The 21,160-nt window shown below is 45.9% G+C and overlaps 1 protein-coding gene and 1 non-coding gene across 2 annotated transcripts in view; one reads left to right on the plus strand and one right to left on the minus strand.

Annotated features, from left to right (window-relative positions):
- Nucleotides 1–21,160, minus strand: part of GLI3 (GLI family zinc finger 3) — a 265,844-nt gene that overhangs the window by 191,691 nt on the left and 52,993 nt on the right.
- TRNAA-CGC lies at nt 3,411–3,482 on the plus strand. The gene has a single exon. It is a non-coding gene; the product is annotated as a tRNA-Ala (tRNA).

Genomic DNA, 21,160 nt, shown 5'->3' on the forward strand with positions numbered 1-21,160 from the left:
TGCATCTGTGTCAAGGTCTGCCTGTGTCCCTGCATAGCAGACCAGTAAAAACGAATGGCTGCTACCCTCACAGCCCTATGACTCTGACTTTTCTAGACGTGCAGCCACTTGAGAAGCAAAAGACAGGCCACAGGGTTGGGGCAGTGAACCCATGGACGGTTTGGACGGTTAAGTCAGCGTAAGGAGGAGGCTACTGGAAAGAAAAGGAAGTTCCTTTAGCTGTTGTGTGGGGGAGTAGAGACATGGGGGACCATCTTGAAGGAGGTTCAGACAAGATCTGGTTTGGGAAAGTCTTAGCTGAGCCTCCTCCAACTTCCGACTTTCAAAGAGGCTGGTCAAGGTCCACCTCACCCCTTGGGGATACATTCAACTCTAAAGCACTGGATTAACAATTACTCTGAAGCTCCGACACATGGCTCCTTGGTTGGAAGGCACCTGTGTGTTTTTGCTTGTTTCTTTTTGCACTTTCCTTTCTTCTTTAATTCACATCTTGCTGACACAAGTGGAAATTTCATATTTCTTGGCAGAAAAGCATTCTATTTCCTGCCAAGCCATTCAGATAAAAATGCTTCCCTTCTCCTCTCCCCGCCTGGTCCAGGACTACTAAAACCCTCAGGAAGAGTTGGAGCAAACAGTAACCAAAACACATAATCCAGGCAATTTTATTGTGCTTGACAATTTTATTAATTCTATTGGGTCTCTTTAATCTATTCTATAATTTGTAGGGAAAGGGGAAAAAAAAAAAAAAAAAAAAAAAACCTCCAAGAATGGTCCAGCTAGCCCATTGTAACATCCCCTCCCCGTAAAATGAATGCATCCTACAGTTCATTCAGCAGAACATTGGAAAACACTAGCAGCCAGCCTCACAGAGCTTTATTACGTCTTCCTTCTTACGCATTATTGGCTCTGGACTCCTGCGGAGGCGTGGTCCAAGAGAGGAAGAAGGAAACGCTATTTTATATTTTCAACCTAATCTTCCAATCGACACCACAAACCAGTCCAGTAGCAACCGTATCCATGAACTGCTGATCTACCACCCAGACCCCGATTCTGTGCAGTACAGTACTAACTTCTTTCTGTAAGAGTCAGGCTATAATCCTCCTTGCCACGGGCCTCGGAAATTACTAAGAGTAAAACTAAGACAGGTATGTGGATCTATGCACCTGCCTTTCCTGTTATTCCACAGTTTCTCTGCCCCAGATTACAGCTTCCAGCTCCCCCTCGACTGTCAGATCCGTCCCAGTGCCACCAGAAAGGCTCGTCAGCTTGCCTCTGCCCCATAGCTGCCTTTTTATTTTTTCTTTTTTAAAGGTTTGCTATTTTTCAAAGTTTTTTTTTTAGGATGTTTTTGTTTTTTGTTTTTTTTTTTGGAGGGGGGTAATTAGGTTTATTTATTTAATTACTTTTTAAACAGAGGTACACTGGGGAATTGAACCCAGGACCTCGTGCATGCTAAGCATGTGCTCTACCGCTTGAGCTATGCCCTGCCCCGCTTTCTGATTCAGCTTTTCTCCAATGAAGTCTTCTGTTGTGTCAATTTCTGGTGTACAGCACAATGCTTCAGTCATATAGGAACATACATATATTCGTTTTCATATTCTTTTTCATCATAAGTTACTACAAGATATTGAATATAGTTCCCTGTACTATACGGTAGAAACTTGTCATTCATCGATTTTATATACAGCAGTTAGTATCTGCAAATCTTGAACTCCCAGTTTATCCCCTCCCACCCCCTTTCCCCCCGGTAACCCCAAATCGCCCCCATCTGATGCACCACCTCTCTTCAGTGCACATCAGAACCACTGAGCAAATCCTAAAATCTCCTGATGCCAGTGTCTCTTGTTCTTGACCTTGGGTGGCTTGCATTTGACTCCTGAATTTGTCTGTAAGGTCTCCATTGGACCAATTTAATGACTTCCTCTCTGCACTGATGCTTCAGCATAGGCTTCCATCCACTCTGTTCAAGTGACCTTTGTGTACCAGTCTCTTACTATCATTTAAATGTGAATGGCTTCAAAATGTAAATATTTCAAACCTTCATAAACTCTTTTAATAAGTCTATCCAGATAGACCTGAAATTCATGGTGGGGGAAAAAAAAATCAAAGTGCATGTAAAAATGTTAAGTTCTCATTTAATAGCATAAATGGAAAATATGGCAGAAATGAAACTATTCTTGGATTGGTCTTACCAAAAGACATCTGTACTCTGTCAAATTTGAAAACATTCTCCCAGCATCGCATCTGAAGATTACTGATGTTTGCGCAACAAAATAAACAAAAATATAGGCTGTTTAAAAATAAATAAATAAATGGAAAATAATCATTAAAAAAATCTCAGACATATACTTGCGAAACTATAAAGTTTTGAAAAGTGGTGTTCTGGTCTGGTTGTATACTTCTGTGTTTCAATCCACTTAAGACATTGAGAAAGGTTTAGTTTTTATGCAGCCAAACTCCACATTCTAGGACCAGTTTTATTAGTGCAAGAGAAAGCCACAATGAAATGATGAAGGAATTAAAACTTACCTGATAGGTTATACGCCCTGACAGGTAGAGCAAATCAGTAAAAAATCTCTGGCTTCAATGTAACCCTACTATAAGATCCACAGAAACCACCAAAAGTTTCAGTAAAATGCTTCTTTATCCAACATGACCCGTCTTGCTTTGTATTCTACTGGAAAGTGTTACGAGTTAAAGTATTTTGCAAAAGCATCAGGGTTTTCATGGGAGCTGGGAAGATTTTTATTTCATTATTTTTTAAAATAGTCCCCTTAGAGATACATATTCTGAAGGCCGAATATGGAATCACTTTTCCACATAAAAACTGGAAAAATGAGAAAGCAGAAGCCACAAATTAGCTTAATTTCAACGGTCAGCTCATGACTATATAAATGTCACACGATTTATCGTGTTGTTAAATCAAAATACACTGCTGGTGCGTGTCGGGTCGGGGGTGGTAGTTTATTTCCCTACTTTTGCCAAGCCTCAGCCTAGTCTCGTTGAAACTAGTTACTGTTGGTATCAAGTCTCAAACTTCTTTTCGACTCTGCCGGGTTGATCGCAGAAAGGAACACCTAAAAAAATCCCTTAAAAGTGAATGTATAGATTCTGTAAAATGACTGAGCAGCCTAACATTCTGAAAAATTCCCCCGAAGAAGGAGAACCCAGTCTTCCTCAAAAGCTTCAAACCAGAGAGAAAACTACAAAACGCTGGGGGAATGGATACCCTTTGAATCCTGACGTCCAATATATTCCATCTTAATTTCTTCTTAATTTCTTTACTCTTCAGGGAGTACTGAAAACCGAAGCAAATGTTAAAAGTCCTGATGGTCCCCACACTCCAAAACTTGAAAATTTTCTAGAAACACACACGGCTTCTCTGGTCACAAACGTTCCAGGTTGGAGGGGAGGGTGTAGCTCAGGGGTAGAGCGCATGCTCCGCATGCACGAGGTCCTGGGTTCAATCCCCAGCACCTCCATTACATAAATAAATAAACCTAATTACCTCCCCCCCCCCCCGACTCCAAAAAAATCCCACAAAACCTCCAGGTGTCTACACAACCAACCCCGACCTTCCTCGCCTTGAATACGGGCTCTGAGTGGCAGGAACCACCTTCAGCCCATTTCATCCCCTTCTTCTGAGGCTGCTCCACGACCCACCCAAAGCCTTCTCACACTCTCTGTGATGAGCCGTTTGCTTGCTCCGGCACTAGAATATGGGCTCCTTCCGGGCAGGGGCTGGATCTTGTTTGCTGTGGTGTCCTTATGCCTGGCACACCACAGGCACCAGACATTCATGCTAAGGGCGGATGCATAATTGAATGAGTGGGGTGGGACCTGCTGGTACGTCTGACAGTGACGTCGTTCCCAGGGCTGGCAGCAACGGCATCCATCTGATCAGACTCAAGCCCCAGAGGAAAGGACACTGGGGTGCCCGTATGGGCTCCCCCCAAAACCAGATGCCCAAAGTGAAAACACGGCTCTGAACGGGGATGGGGTGACAAACAAAAGAGAGAGTGACAGAGGGAAGTCGCCCGTGGCAGCCTTTTGCCAGGGGTTGGTTCTAATTCTTTAAGCCCCCGTTTACAGTTGCCAGGTTATCAACTAATAACAGTAGCCGCCCAATCATGACTCAGAGGGTCGTGTCCCTGAATGGCAGGAAAACTCATAGAGGACACCGAAGTCAAGAGAATGAAAATTGGCGGGAAAAACGGACACAAAGTACCTCCTCCCGGACGCCCTCTCTCCCAGCACCCGTGTTTCACCCGTTCACAAGAGTGAGATGTTTCACGTGTTCCACACTCACCTCATGCAAGTTGCTGTGGGGATTAATATTTAGCCCGTGTGGGTGACAGAAGTACACAGTGACTCATGGTTTACAGAGATACCCATCAATTGGAAATGCACCAGCAAATATTTGGCCCTCGTTGAGACACTGAATTGTCAGGTGAGACGTGTTTCGGGAAGTCTGGATAACTGCTAAACTGATGTACAGACAGTTGATGGATTAAACAATAACAATTTAAGAATTGAGCCTTTTTCTACACATTCAGAGAAAGAAAAAGATGCGGGAGGCGAGGGATGGGAGAAATAAAGGTAACTCTGCCAATTCCTTAAAAGGGTAGGGCATTTTTATGTAGCACATGGATTTTTCTTTCTTTCTTCCTTTTTTTTTTTTTTTTTTTTTTTTTTTTTTTTTTTAACTCCCAGCCTTTCATCTTCACTCTGGTAGGACTGCATTTGCCACAGGCTGATAAGTGAGTGTGGCAGAACTGCAAAACTCATGTCAGCCAAAGAATCTAACACAGAGAGAGAAAAAACTCAGACAGAAAGCTGGTAAGAGGCAGCCATAACATTATTTTAATGCCTTTTATTTAATTCTACCGAAAGATCACACAGCAGTGTGATCTCGATTTGGTAACGTCTCAACCTCACCTCATGCACTGCACATGGCCTACATCCAATTTCTTGCCCCAAAGATGTGGTTTTCATTAAACTAGTAGAGCTAAGAGAGGTCGCTTATAAGACCAGTGAGTTAACAAACTTCTTTCCTCTTAAGACAAGTTGAACCTTCAGTTTGCTAGGGTGAATCAAGAGCTGATGAACAAGAAAATCACAGGATGGAAAATATAATTCTTCACGGAGAGGCGGGAGCCCCAGCTGAAGCCAACAGCATCATCTACAATTTACATCGGTGCCTTGTTAAGGGAACGTCATTACTCGCGTGCTTACTGAGAGGAACAGCAAGAAAAGGCGAAATAAAAAACACGTGCATTTCAAGTCCATGCCGTTCTGTACTTGGTTCAAGAGGTGGAGATGGAAAGAAAGAAAGATATGGACCCAAGAAAGTTTGTTAAAATGTCAGTTTTACTCCCCACACCAGGGGGGCCAAACCACATGCACTCAAATACTTAGAGCAGCTCTCTTTGTAACCAAACATTTGAAGCCATCAGTGCCCATCAGCAGCACAAAGGATTCATCACCTGTGGTGTATTCAGACAATCCAGTACCATAGAACAAGGTGAATGAACGCCTGGAACTACACAAAATGTGGATGAAGTCTTGCAAACTTACTGCAGTGCCAAAGAAAAGAAGTCAAGATAAGAAATTGATAAAAGCCCAAAAACAGACATGACAGGTCCACGCCGGCAGAAGTCAGGGATCAGAGAGGCTCAAAGGTGCTGATGACAGTCTGGTTCGGGGGCTCGGTGCTGGTTTCACAAATACGTTTGGTTTGCGAAAATCACCAAAATCATCTAACTGTCCAATTGATGATAAGAGCCCTTTTCTACCTGCATCATTTCCTGCAGTAAAAAGTGGTATCACTTCTAAAAACTTCCACACAGTTCCTAAATGCCCTCTCTTGTCTCTTTGTGGTCCGATCACAAGGGCTGTTACCCTTCTTAAATATGAAACGTGCTGCTGTGTGTTTGAGGTACCTGAATGCAAATGTATCCAAACAGCTGCAATATATGAAAAAATGTTACTCTAGAAAAAGAAGAACTCAAAAAAGTTGGGAGCACTGACATGAATAGCAATTCACTGAAAAAGAAATTTAGATGTGCTAGAAGAAAGTCAAATTAGTTCATATAACGGAAGACGTGAAAATTGAAATAGGGTGCTGTTTCATTGTTTTGCCTTGATACCAAATTAGCAAGTGTTGGTAAAGGCTGAGTGAAGGAGAAGACACTATTATCAGTGGGTAAAAGAAGGACATTTTGCGTCCACACATCCCTGTACATCAGCGTGGTGCCCTGTGTGACAAGTCCTAAATACATACACTGCTTGACCCAATGATCCAATACTGCCCTGGCTGGGTACGTACCCAAAGAAGTAATTTAGGTTTGGTGCAAAGACTTAGCTACAAGGATATTCACTGAAATATGATTTATAATAGAAGGGCGCTTACATGACCACAGTAGGAGATTAACAATATCCGCAAAGCAGAGAACAGAGGAGGGCTCGCGATGGGGTGGGCAGGAAGTGTACAACCAAATCTTAGCGGCGGTGCTGAGCACTGGAAAGTCAATGAGGAGTGTTTGTTAATTCTCTTCTATTTCCTGCCTTTTAAAAATATTTTTCTAAAATTAAAAAAAAAACCAAGTTTTAAAAGCATGTTTAATTTAGAAATAAATGTGTCTTTTCAGAGCTATTTCAAGCTTACCTATTATATAGCCCTTATATAATTTCTTATATATAGTTCTCATATAGAGCACTTATCAGCCCATTAAGAAAGCCCTTGGTCTTTTTGAAATGTGAGTTAATGGGAAATAAAAGAGATGCCAGAACTCTCACCGCAATTGCCACCATCAAGTATTTGCTTGGGCAATTCTTTTCTTTCCGAAATCCCCCACAGGGGTAGGAGGGAGATATCAGACATGGTGTGAGCTCGTGCCCAGCTTAACCCGCATTCCCCAAACTACAACCTGGGAGGATTCAGCAATAACCCTGTTGACTCAGCACACAGCCATTTATTAATCATTCAATGTGTAATTGCACCATTCTATAAAAATTGCAATGTCTCCCACTGCAAACCCACACCGTTTCCTGGCTCTCCTGACGCTGTGTATGTAGCTTTGGGCCCCTAAGAAATGTCTGATTCAAAAGCAGCCTTGATTGCAAAATTTTCAAAGATTGTTAGAAGTCTGGAAGAGATTCTGTCATAGAAGTAATTATGTCACTAAGTGGCACTTTTTTTTTTCTGCCTTCTGTAAAAGGCAGAACCTTTTTCCTAAGTGAAAACTCCAAGATTTTTTAAAGAAATCCTTTCCTAGGAGGAGAACTGATGCGATGAGGAGTCTGAGTACTTCAGGAATGAATTAGAAGAATTTCCAATTTCTGTGTCATTGTGCTGAAGCAGTATGAAAGACAGCTATGTGGAGAAAAAAGACTAGAAGGAAATATACTAAAATGTCTATTTCCAGCCACACATGAGTAATGGAACAAGGATGACTATTGTTTTCTTTAGCTATGTTTTGCAGTATTTTCTACATTGACTAAATACTGCTTTTGTTATTACAAAGGCATAATCAAACGCTACAGGTCACAGAAATTGCCATTACACTTTCTAATCTAATCTAATCTCATTAGATTAAAAACAAAAAAACAGAACTGAGCATCAAAGCCCCTGGGATTTGGGGCTTCACGCAACCACTCTAGTTTACACTGTTTCCAAAGCTTTTTTCCCAAGGCATTCCTTCCAGGGGGGGAGGGTATAGCTCAGTGGTAGAGCACATGCCCAGCATGCACAAGGTCCTGGGTTCAATCCCCAGTACCTCCATTAAAATATAAAATATAAACAAAAATTTAAAAATCTAATTGCCTCCCCCCAAGAAAAATACTTTTAAATTTAAAAAAATGGTATTTTTTTCCCAAGGGTATTCCTTCCAAGGTTATGCCGAATTGAAGATCCAGAAAATAAAGAAGCCAAGATTGTGACATGATCTAGTTGCATCTGTTTCTACCAAAACCTCTTTTACATTTTCATGATGTTTTTTTTTTCAGAGTGGGAGATGTATTTTTCACCCACAGAAGTTGAACAGTGCGTGCCCTCACTCTGAGTGTAAGAATAAAACAGCGTTCCCTGCTCCGAAGGTGGAGGCGAATGGGCTGGCAGGACCCACACGTGATGCTCAGGTATCCCCTCCGTGCCTTCACCGCCCCACGCAAGCCTGTGGGAGAGGAGACAGAGGACAACCATGGTGGTCACCATGGAGAATCCCCAGAGTTGAAGGGTTTGGGGGACTGGCCTGTCTATCAACCAACAGAATGAGATGGTGTGGTGCCAAAGAATTAAACACATACTGGGCTATAAAGGGAGAAACGAGTCTCAAAAATCATCCCACACTCAGGGAAACGGAAGGCTTGCACGCACTCTTAGGGTCCCTTTCCCTGGTCACAGCCCATCTCAGAGGCTCTGAGTCTGAGATGTGCGTGCGGCCATAGAGACAGACAGCGCTGGGACATCCCAGCTGTCCGGGTCTGCCTTCAGGCCGGGGCTTCCCCATGCTGCCCAGGAGGGCAAGCGCCTTCAGCAGCAGGACTGAGGTTTCCTCTGGGACAGAGTAAACACAAATCATCACTTCGTCCCAATGCCTTGCATTTTGACTTCGCGTGCTACAGCAGGCAGATGCCCCACAGATGTTCGTGAAATGCCTGGTGCCTGGCTCACCGGGAGAGATGGAGCCTGCGTGAGCAGACCTGCCCTGGACGCACATACAGGCAAGAACTGTTCTAAAGGAATCAGTTTAAAAGCCCAACACACACTGGGAGCTTTTTTCTCACTTCCCTTCCATGACATCCCAAGCCACTTGACATTCCTTACTTCTAAGGCCCAAGTCTGCCTCTAATTTCTGAAAAGAGATTTTTAAAATTGCATGAATACCACTTTCTTAGTCTCTGCAATAAATCCAGCAGCAGGAATGAATGAGGATCGTGCACGGAGCTGGGTAATGAGTTTGCAGTCTATGTTTGCTCTCGGGGAAAGCTGCCCATGTATTCTGATTTAGAAGCAAATAAATATTATCATCTTCCCCAACCATCTTTTTTTCTGTATTTTTCACTTCTCTTTCCCTTTCCACACTTGCATCCCCAATTGGACCAGCCAGAAGAATGGCTCCTCTTAGGATGAGCACAAAAGTGTTTTCTGAGTCACTTTCTAAAGCAGAAAGAACCACAAGGAATTCTTTAGAAACATTATCGACCGAAATATAGCCCATGACCTTCAGGAAGGGTCTGTTTTCACTCCAGTGTGGAAGGGACCCAGGGAAGATGAGGGAAAAAAGTGATGGTTGTGGGAACCTAGGGACCAAAGCAGAACTTGTCCACTTCCGTTTTGGTTCTTACAACTTGACATTTTCGGTCTTTACATACTGGAGACGCCCTTGGCCATTTCATTGCCTCATGGCTTCTGTTTCTGGGACAGGTTGAGAGATTAATGAGAAATCTTGGCCCCCTATGCAAATTCTACAAAAATAGCCTAATTTTACATTTCTTCCAAAGGACAAAAAAGGCAATGTAAAGTAGATTCCTGATGGCGTTGGACTAAAAAAACTAACAGTAAATGTAGAATGGTTTCTTGTGTCCCATAGGACAAAAGTCTTGTGGATACGCACAAGGCATTAATAGGATATAATATAAAATAGAAATATTCTAATTGTTCCAAAATGTCAGATGTAATTTTATCACATTTAAAATAAATTAAAGACTACTCAGCCATAAAAAAGAATAAAATGATGCCATTTGCAGCAACATAGATGAACCTGGAGATCGTCATTCTAAGTGAAGTAAGCCAGAAAGAGAAAGAAAAATACCATATGAGATCACTCACATGTGGAATCTAAAAAAAAAAAGACACAAATGAACTTATTTACAAAACAGAAACAGACTCACAGACATAGAAAACAAACTTAACGGTCACCAGGAAGGAAGGGGGGTGGGAAGGGAAAAATTGGGAGCTCGAGATTTGCAGATACCAATTACTATACATAAAATAAGTAAACAACAAGTTTCTTCTGCATAGCACAGGGAACTATATTCAATATCTTGTAGTAACCTATAATGAAAAAGAATATGAAAATGAATATATGTATGTGTATGTACGACTGAAACATTATGCTGTCCACCAGAATTGTCACAACAGTGTAAATAAACTGACTATATTTCAAATAAATAAACAAAGTTAAAAAGTAAAATGAATTAAAGGTGTTCATCACCTTTTACTATCTGGGCAACTAGTTTTTCTTTTCCATCTGACTTATTTCGCCTTAAACCAGGTAACCTCCGCCAGCTCCAGTCACACCCAGAGATTTCTTTTGACAATTCTCCGTGAGACATGGGGACCTGATCTTCCAATTCTGATGTCCTGACTCTGGTTTACTGGGAGCTCTGGTTGGGTCCAGGTCAAAATTGGGTCCAGGCAGGTCCACAGCTCAGTGGCAGAGTGCCTGCCTAGCACACACGAGGTCCTGGGTTCAATCCCCAGTACCTCCAATAAAACAAACAAACAAACCTAATTACCTCCCTCTTCCACACACATAAAAAATTTTTAAATTGGGTCTAGGGGTATCAGCTTTGTGCGTCAAAACTTCTTTCAACTGGATCCACCCTTCAGCCAAGCCCAGGGACCCCGCCGGGTTCATCCCCAACGCCTGTTTATTCATTTCCTCCCCTTGAAAGGTTAAAAGCGCCCTGTCGTTAACCAGCTGGTGGAGTTGAGCAAATCCTCATAAATCAGCCCTTTGCCGGGCGGGCGACCTGGGAGTTCATGGTGGCTCTTGGCCGACACAGAGAGCAGCTAAAGCACATTTCAGTTCACAAAGGAACCTCTGCGTGTTCGCAGGCCTCCTCTTTCATCTGTGGGTTCACAGTGCGTTTTTGATGAACTGTGCTCATCAGCCGCTGCTACCCCCCTGCTTCCCAGGGCCGCGCAGAGGGTGACAGTGCGGGCGTGGAGTCTGGCTGCCAGGAGTTCAAGGCCTGGCCCTCGCCACACTCAGCGCACAAGTCAGCTCCCCAGTGCTGTTTCCTCGTCTGCAAAGCGTGGGGACCACAGTGGGCGCGCCGTGAGGATGAAGGGGTGAGATGTGACCTCCAGCTGTCAGCTCTCACTACAGCCCCCCACCCACCCATGCTGACAGGCCCTGGGTCTGCGGAGGCCCGGGACAGCTTCCCTGCCTGATTTCCACAAACGCAGCCCGCTGCCTTAGACGCACACTTCATGCAACTCCTTGAGTCCATTAAGATCCAAGAGAGACCAATGGATCAAGACCACACCGTACATGTGTAACTGAATCACTGTGCTGCACACCTGAAACTCACACTGTAAATCCACAACACTTTAATACAGAATTAAACACACACACACACACACACACACACACACACACATCACGGATGTGACGTTCCATCCACCTGTGTGCCTGTAACCAAGCAAGCGACACACATTTAAGTGCTCCCATTTGCATGTGATGCTGGCAGAGAAAATTGCCCTGGACTGGTTCCCCCAAAACACTCGCCTGCCGCACCGCACCCCAGTCCACCCACGTGAGTGGAGAAGACAAACTTCACCGCTTGGGGCCTCGGTTTCTTCATTTTGAAAAGTGGAGCTGACAGCAGCCTCTCTCTTAAAACGTTTGTGGGCTGGAAATGAGTTAAGTTCTACAAACTTCGACAGAAAAGCAGAAACTGCTCTGGGGGAGTACGTGGATTCCGATTTGCACGCGAAGATGGGTAATGATACTAATAGCAGTATCACTAGCTAGTGACTGTCAGGTCGTACAAATCCTCCCCACAATCTTATTATTTCCATTTCCCAATGCAAAAACTGAGTCTTAGAGGGGGAAAGAAAGCTCCCCAAGGTCACACGGCCTTCAGTGACGACTGGGTCTGTTGAATCGCAGAGCACATGCACTCAACCTTGGACAGTACAAGCCCCAGAAACTTCTCTGACTGTGGAAGGTCTGAACTTGTCAACTGAGCTCCAAGTCCCCAACAGGATGATGGAGGAGGACGGCCACACAGGCCAGCCAGCGAGATCATCAAATCGGGCGTGGTGACCAACCAGGAGACAGATGCCCTGGGCAGCCTGACATGAAGGAAATCCTATTTCAATTGCATTAAACATTTAGTCAAACCCCATTACTTATGCCCCCGCCTAAGCTGGTGCTGACCCGAAGCTGGCCTCAAAGATTCATCAAGGTGCCAGAAGAAAGCTGGGTTCCACGCAGAGGTGCAGAGAATGCCCTCTCCACAGTTGTGTGCATTCCTTCACCCCAGGTCTTAAAAAATTCTCTTCAGGCCCACACATCACACAAAATTCCTCCTGAAAATAGATCTGTCAGCTCAGGTTTCTAAACCTTCTCCCAGGATTAAAACCAGTCCTTGGGGGCCAAGAATCCTTAGACCATCTTTCCTCCCTTGCCCCCACCTCCCCAAAACCCCTCCACACGTATTTGACTTTCTTTTCTTTCTCTCTCAATCTCTCTCCAGGTGTTTGGCCCAGCCTGGCCCCCAAAACCTCAGAAAGTGGGAAGAAATGGAACAAGGCAGGGATGCAGGCCCATGGATGCCCAAAGCAACACGGGCCCACCGGCTGTACAAACAGCAGACTCCCAGCCCCGCTTGGGCTCCGCGGGGACGGTTGGCTTCCTCACCTTTCATGTATCTAAGACAACCTGCTTCTTCAGCCTGAGGCTACAGAGAAAAATAAAAGGTCCAAAACATCGTTCGGTGAGGAATTCCTCCAAGGACCTGCCTCCCGAGGCTACAACCAGGCGTGCTGGCCGCTCCTACCCCCAAGACTTGGGGTGAAGGTGGGTTATTGATCAGCACATCCCTCAGTGGTCCAGCTCCTTGGCTTGGCTGCCCGGAGGGGGCTGGGGGAGCGGGTGAGGCCAGGGCGCTCAGGAAGAGCACAGAGGCCCTGCCCTCTCCCCTCCACACTTGTAAACCCTCCCCCATATCTCAAGGCATCGGACAGACAGCAGCCACCACAATAAAGAGATGCTCCCATCTCTTCACTCACTCCTGTCGGGTTCACTTACGTGCTGAGCATCCACTGGGTCACACAGGGCGCGGCGCACAGGACAGCGACGGGACAGGCTTGGTCCTTCCCCCTGGACCTTACCGAGGTGCAAAAAAGCCAAGAGCTCGTGTAGCACACAGCAGTGCTGGGACAGGACCCAGTCTGACCCCAGGCCCCGAGCCTCAGACCCACGACCTCCATTTCTACTTGTGTGTGGCTTTAAAATGTAGAAATTTTCAATGTTCAGTCTGATGGAAGAATGATCACTCATTAAACAGTTCCTCAAAGGGGTACAGAGACCGAAGACAAACTGCAGAGTGAATCGAATTTAAAAACATAGATGAACCACTAGAGACAAGCAAGGGGCATTTCCAACCGCACAAAACCGATGCAGACAATTCCACGCTCCTCAGTAGGAATTTTCCGTGCCTCCTGGCCTTGGCTTGTCCCAGTAAGACAATGCTGGGGTACCATGTGCCGATGGGATGCCTAATGCAAACCTTCTTCCCCCTAATTTTTTTTAACTGTGGTCAAATACACAGAAGGTTTACTATCCTAACCACTTTTAAGTGTACAGTTCAGTGGTATTAAGCACAGCCATATTGTTGTAAACCATCACCATCATCCATCTCCAGAACTGTTCTCATATGTCTAATGGATAACTTCTGATGAGGCTTGGCTCCAGGCCGTATCACTCACAATTCCATAAACATTCACTAAACCCTGCCATGTGTGAGATGGGGCTGGATGTCAGGGCCCCAAGACAAAACACCACGGAGCGCTGCCTTCCCGGCGCTCCAAGTCTACTCGCTAAGTGGGACACAGAATCAGATCGTTGCGAAAATAGGTTTCGGGGGCTGGGCGATTGAGAAACCAAGCGGAGGTGGCAGATGTCCTGCCTTTGGGCCGAAGGACAAGGAGGCCCCAGCTGTGTCCCAGCTGAGAGGATGCCGGCCAGAGACAGCACGCACATGTCACAGGGGACCAGAAGCCACCCACGCAACTTCTCTCCTTTGAAACAGTTTCAGGGAAAGACAGGACAAAAACACACATGCCCCAAAGTGTGGACAAGGTTTTAAAAATTACTTAAATGCTTCCTGCGTGTAGTGTCCGTGAGGGCTCTAGTTTGCTTCTGTGACAGGCAATGAGAGCCAACTGCAGGCCACCAAGATGCAGGCACCTAACTTCCAGAGCCACGTGCCAAAGTCCCCCAGGGCTGCGAGGCTATGGTCCTGACAATGCTGGAACGCGACCTAGTCTCCTCAACTAAGGTAAACAGAATAAAACAAAAAGATCTCGCCTTTGATTACCAAGGAAGTGGTCACCCCCTCTCAGGAAGAAAGGAGAGCCATCCTTTGAGTAGGACACAGAAGCACTCCATCGGACTAGATCCAGGGCCTCTGCATTCATTCAGCAAATCTGTATTAAGCTCCTACTACGCACAGGAATCTAGTAACTAGACCCAGTCCCAAGGCTCTTGGGTTTTATCAGTCAACAAAACAGACACCACTTTCCATCACTGAGGGCTCAGAGTTTTAGCAGATGAAACAGGTAGCATGTTAGATGTAGCAAGAGCTTGGAAAAATGAAAAACAGAGTGAGCAAACTCGGGTGATCGGGGTGGGGTGGGAGGCAGGCAGGAGGCAATAAGGTCATCCTGGCGGATCTAACGGAGTCATGGACTTGAAGCAGAATAGATCCGGAGGAAGAAGGAAGAGCCGGAGCCAGAGGCCCCCACAGTGAGGGGGAGAGTGTGGGCGGAGGGGCAGAGCACGCCGGGTCTTGGAGGCCTTTGTGAAGACTTTGGCTCCAAGTGAAATGATGATACATTTAGTGAGTTTTGAGGCGAGGAGTGATGTAGTCCAATTTATGCTTTTGTTCTGGTATTTTCTGGGGGGAGAGTAATTTATTTATTTTAACGGAGGTACTGGGGATTGAACCCAGGACCTCATGCCTGCTAAGCATGCACTCTACCACTGAGCAACATCCTCCCCCTCACTGCGTGCTTTTAAAGGCTCCCTCTGACTCTGTGTGGATGAGAGGTTGTAGGACAGCAAAGATGGAAGCAGGAGGCTACTGGTGCCCAGGAAGGGGCTAAAGGTGGCTCCCAGGAGGGCAGGGAGCAGGTGGTTAAAGCAGACAGAACAGCCAGAATTTCCTAACAAGCTGGATTTGCTGTGTGCATACGTACACACACGTGTGTGTGTAAGAGGAAGAGACAGAAAGAACATGGTCCCAACATCTGGACCTGGACAATGGGAAGGACGCCCTCTCCATCCACAGGGGATGGGGAAGGTGGGGCTGAGCAGGTGGAAGGGTCTGGAATCAGCTCAGCTCTTCAATGTCATGGCTAAGTGGTCTATTAGATATTGCCACAGAAATGCCTAATAGATACAGGAAGTCTGGGTTTTTTTTTTTCCTTTTAACATTTTAAAAATATAACTTAAATGTATTAATTGTACTACGTGAATGATTTTGGAATTTTATTTCATGCCAAGGTAAATGTTATATACAGCCAAATGGAAAACATATCAGAAAAGGGGGCTGTCACATAAACTGTCCATAATGTACATAAAATTTCAATAAAACCAGTCTTCAGTGCAAAAACCTCCTCTCAGGTTTCCATAAAAATAAATGAAAAAGGACTATGTTGATGTATCATTATTTCATGTTACTTAATAGCCCCAAACAAACATACTGTTTAACTATGAGGCTGGAAGAAATGCTATTTGCTTTATTCACATAAATACAGAAATGCAGAAAGGTTCCAACATAGAATAAGCATGTTAGTGGAAATAATAGAGATTGGAGCACTTTACGTGATATATATGGACTGATTCAAAATTTGGAAAAGTAATTTACATAGCAGAACACATGTATGAATGTGAAAGCAAGATGAATGAAAGAAAAAGAATATGAGTCTGGGGCTTGGGGGAGAGAGGTCTGAACGGAAAGAGCGAATCAGGGGGTTTTGGACAAACTGAGAAATTGATGGCATGTCAGTTTCCAGGGCTGGCTGCTTCCACCAAAGGAATAGCAGAGAGAGAGAGGGGAGACCCAGGTCCCAACTCCGGGGCACACCCACAGTAAACGTTTGGAGAAAAGAGGAGACATTGGCCAAGGACCAGCCAGTGGACCGAAAGCAGAAAGCGGACAGAGCTATGGGCTGGAGGCCAGGTAAAGCAGGGGAGGAGGGATGGAAGAGCTGGGTCAAACACTGCCGAGGGGCCACACATGTAAGGACTGAAAACTGACCCCTGGATTTAACAATGTGGGATCACTGATGGCCTTGACAGAGCAGTTTCCACAGAGCGAGGGGTCAGGGGAAAAGCCAGAGCGGGTGTAAAAGGGGATGGCTCAAGAGAAGATGCAGACAGTGAGTTTAAACAACTCCTCAAAGATTTGCTGCAAAGACACGGGGTGGCAATTGGTGGGAGCGAATTAGGGTCAAGGAGTACTGTTTGTTTCTTTTAAGAGGATGGACGTTTATATACTGATAGGCGCCAACTAGCAGGAGAACAAAATAGATGAGGTAGTGAGAGAGAGGATGGTTGTGGGAGTGACAGCCCGGAGAAGATGGGAAGGATGGGCCCCCTCCCACGGGGACTTTTGGAGGAACGGGCTTTCGATGTCACTTGTAATAAGAGGTGGGGCACCGAGAGTGAGGTCACAGACATCAGAAGGCAAGCGGATGTGCTGGGAGTTGCTGGTGAAAGTTCTCTTCTGTTGGCTTCAGTTTGCTTGGTCAAAGTAGAAAAGTAACCTTACCAGCTGAGGAACGAGGAGGAAGAAAGAGTTACTGGAGCCATGAGCAGAAGATACGAAAGAGCCTTCAGGGAGAATGGGACAGTGAAAAGGGCAGGGGGAGACGGGGTGAGTGCGCTCCCAGAAAGTTACATTTTATCTTTGAGGTCCCCAAGTGTGTGATGTGTGATTGCCCTTCCTGCTGTCTACGAAATAAAAATTAAGTATGGTTCAGGGAAAATGCTATTTCATTCTAACAGGCTGCCTGTTTCTCAGGAATGGTCATCTTAAACTGCAAACGTTACAAAAAACATTGAAAAGACGAGCTTGTGTACCTGAAGACCCACTGCTTTCTATAAATCTGGTTACTATTTAGTTCCCCCATCAATAACACATAACCGATACTGCCTAGGATGGAGGTACAACAATGACGCTTAAAAGGAAATGAGATCTGTATCCTTTTCATAAACTCCGTGGCTTCCTTAATATCCAGTTCCCCTTGGAATTTAGGGATGTCCGGTATAAGAAGCGAGAAACAGTTTGAGAAAATCCCGGCTCAGAATTACACAGCACAACCTCAGCTCAGAAGTAAACATCCATAAAAGATTTTAGAAGGAGAACTCCGTAACTACCCTTAAAGACTTTTGCAAACCTGGGCCTGCCCAGATGTTTCCAAACTGGAAAAGTGCTCCAATCACTTGCCCGGTCCCCGGACCAGAGGCTGGCCAGCCTTTTCTGTAAAAGCCAGAGAGTAAATATTTTCAGTGTTGCAGATCATTTTGTTGTGACCATGCAAGCCTGCAGTAAGAAAGCTAAGAGCGCTGGGAGAGAGGAAACAAAAGGGCATGGCTGCGTTCCAGAACATCTTCATTTGCACCAACAGGCACTGGGCTGGATTGGACCCTGAGATTATAGCTTGAAGGCTCCTGTCGTCTAGATAACAGACGTCTTCTAAAGATAACATTAGACTATCACACCTTCTCATCTAGTCTAAAATTATTACTACCTACCGAAAGGGAAGTCCAAATGCAATGCACATCATAACAGGCAACACGATTTAAGCTCCGAGTCAGTGTTAAACTTCCCAAAGCTATTTCTAGTTTGGATATAGCTCTCTTAAGAGAACTATATAAACACCTTTCACCCGTAGTTTCAAAACATAATAAAAACTTCCATGAGCCTACATTCTATCCCTCTGCAATTATTATACCCATTTTCCAGATAGGTAATGGCCTAGGTTGGAATGTACTATTAAAATACTTACAAAAAGGGAAAAGGTCTGATAAATCCTGCTGAACCCAATCCAGCACCAACAAGCCGGAAAACTCAGGCACATACCCAACCTTCCAGGAACCAGTGTTCCACCTATTGACTGGGCTGGAAAAATTAGACTGTCATCTTCAGATAGCAAGACGTCATTGGTCCTTTTAGATGGGGTAGCATTTTTTTTTTCACGTTCAGGGCCATCTATAAGTTTCTCTGTAAAACTTCTGAGTTTCTCAGGTACCACAATTTAACTCTGACTCCAAGATTCCAGGTCAATCTTAGATTCCAAGGCTCAGAGCAATGCTGTCCAATAAAACTTTCTGTGATGATGGAAATGTTCCACGGCTGCCCTGTCCAATAGGGTAGCCAGGTGGCCACTGAGCCCTTCACACATGGCTGGTGTGACCGAGGGACTGAATATTTAACTTTATTCCATTTTAATGTATTTAAATTGAAATATAAATGGCCAAATATAGCTAGTGGCTACTCTGTTGGACAGCACAAGTCTTAGTGGAAAAATAAAAATGAGATTGAAACTCTTTTGTTTGTTTTTAATCTATTCTTACTTTTTTTTTTTTACTTTGCCTTATTTCTTTTTCTACCAAAACTCTCCTTCAAATAATGCCCCAAGTCTTGCTCTTAAAAAATCGAATCCCAATAAAATCACCAAAAGAGACAAACCATCTTCCTCAATGTCTTTCTCCAGTGGAGCTTACTTTAAAGTTTCACGTCCTATCCAGCTGAGGTCATTACCAATTTTCTGACCTTCAGTGGAAGATAAGGACTCACACAGCATACAAAACTCATTCTCTTTCTGGGCAAGAATTAGTTTAAAACAAAAAATTTTTTGACAGAGTCCCAAGTATATGCTTATTAAATATTAGCTTTACCATCCTTTGGGGGTTAAACCCCACTCGTGAGTGGTGCCGATCTCAGTAACTGCCTCTCCCTGGGGGGCTGGCAAACAGCAGCACGACAGGCGGCGACAGGGGAAATGACCCCACGGAGCAGACTGTCCTTTCCTTCCTGGGGATGGATGAGTGGGGACCGGGACTGAGGCACCTCCGCACAGCCTTATCTCACCTCCATGCATCCCAGAGTAAGGGTTTAGAACAAGCAAGCCTCGAAAGTGAATGATTGCAGGGGAGCAGGGAGGAAGGGGTCCCAAGCAGGAATCCACGTCCCTCACAGAGAAATTAATTTTCCTTCCAGGTGACTAGCAGACTTGTGACAGCCCAGATTTCTCCCACCCCCGACCTGACCCCCCAAGTGAAAAAGGTCAGAAAAGAGGCTCTCACACCTGCCTTATCTACTCAAGTCAGATTCCAGGAACCCGCTCCCATCCCTCTCCTCTTTTTTTTTTTTTTTAACCTCCCACGTCCAAGTCCAACAGCGCATCCACATCACAGGCCCGAGGAGGCCACTTCCATCCACCTGTAGGGTGAAACCGCCTAGAATGGGCTCTTGAGCAGCCTATAAATCCAACCCTTGCCCCACATATTAATTAACCAGGTGTAATCTTTCCAGAACGAACGGGCCAGGAGCCCAGAACCCTAAGCCTGACCCCCTCCGTCCAGGTCCCTGGCTCTGCCACGTTTTACCTTTGGCACATCAAGTTCCTCGGCTGCAAAATGAGGAAACCAACTGCTCTCAGGATTGGGTGTGTCTGACTCACACCAAACATCTCAAACTGGACTGGCAGGTGCCAAGCACTCTCGGGTAAGCACCCTTTCGAGAAAATTCTCTCCTCCTTCCAACCCCTCCAGTACCTCCCATCACACTTAGAATAAAAGCAGAACTCCTGGCCTTGACGTCGTCTCACTCCACTCCTCCCTGCTCTCGCCACTCTGCTCCTTCCCTTTCTGGAACACACCACGCAGGCCGGCTTCCCTCTGGGGCCTCTGCCCTGCCCTCCCCTTGGCCCCGCATCTCCCCGTGGCCGTGCCTTCTGGGTTTTCACGGTCCCTCAGTCACTCACCAGCGTGGTGCTTTCATGATCATCAGAGCACCTGTCCCAGCTGGCACCCTCATATCCTTGTGCACAGACCGTCTCCCAGCTGGAGGGCAGTGAGCACTGTGGTTGATGGACCACTTTCACAACTAAATGAATGAACGAGTTAACAAAGGAACCAACAGAGCCACGTTATATATAGTGGTGGACACCCAAGTGCCCCACCCAGATCTCCCTTCCGTGCAGGACCTGTCGCCCCCCCCCTGCTGTCGGCCAGCGCCCTTCGGCTCAGCCCCGTGCAGGGGTTGCCGTCTTGCTCCAGGTCACCCTCATTCCCAGGGCAGTGCACACCAGATAGCTCATCCATGCGGGAATCTGAGGAACCTGGTCATCTCAGTCCAACTCGGGACAACTCTGCTGGTCCCTTCCAGTTGCAGGACCCCCTGTGGGGTCGGCCGAAGCTGGAGTTGGGTCTGCACTGCATCTCGGCATCTCGCTGCATCCACTTCTGCTCGCTCCCCCGTTCCCACAGGTACCGTCTCCAGCGCACTCTGTAACAAGCATCCCGCACACTGAACTCCATCGCAGAGGCTGCCTCTCACGACGTGTAACCTACAGCAGGACTACGCCATTCAGGTGGACACTGGCCCCATCCCGCCCAGGCACACAGGTGCGCAGGCTGGGGAGGTCTGCACTCCTGGCATCTTCTCCCCTGTGCTATGGGGTCCCATTGTCTGCCTGGACCGATGGACGGATGACTCATGGGAAGCAGTCTGGAAGGCCACTTCCATGCCGCTGGCTACTTTCTCATTCTCCATCACTCCTTCACGCTCTCCTGCCTCCTTTTCTGGCATCCACTCGGAGACGATTCAGAAATATGCTCAGAAAGCCTTTCAAGTGGCGGTTTGAACCCCACACGCAAAGCCACATTTTCCTAATAATTATGGCAGGATGCTCAGAGAAGTTTTTGGCGCGGTTCTCAGATGCTACAGATGAGCTGTAGCTTCTGTCTGCAGCATAAATAAGTAAATATCCAAATGCTTTACTGGTGCCATGCAGAGGTGCCCAGATGTGTCTCAGCTTCCCTTGAGCAATCCAATGCTGTGCAGATGTGCTGTTACCGGGCACAGGAGCCCGGTCCTCCAGACCAGCCCGTGGTCCTCACCAGCCAGC

Source organism: Camelus ferus, chromosome 7 (assembly GCF_009834535.1).
Source record: "Camelus ferus isolate YT-003-E chromosome 7, BCGSAC_Cfer_1.0, whole genome shotgun sequence".
NCBI lineage: Eukaryota > Metazoa > Chordata > Mammalia > Artiodactyla > Camelidae > Camelus > Camelus ferus.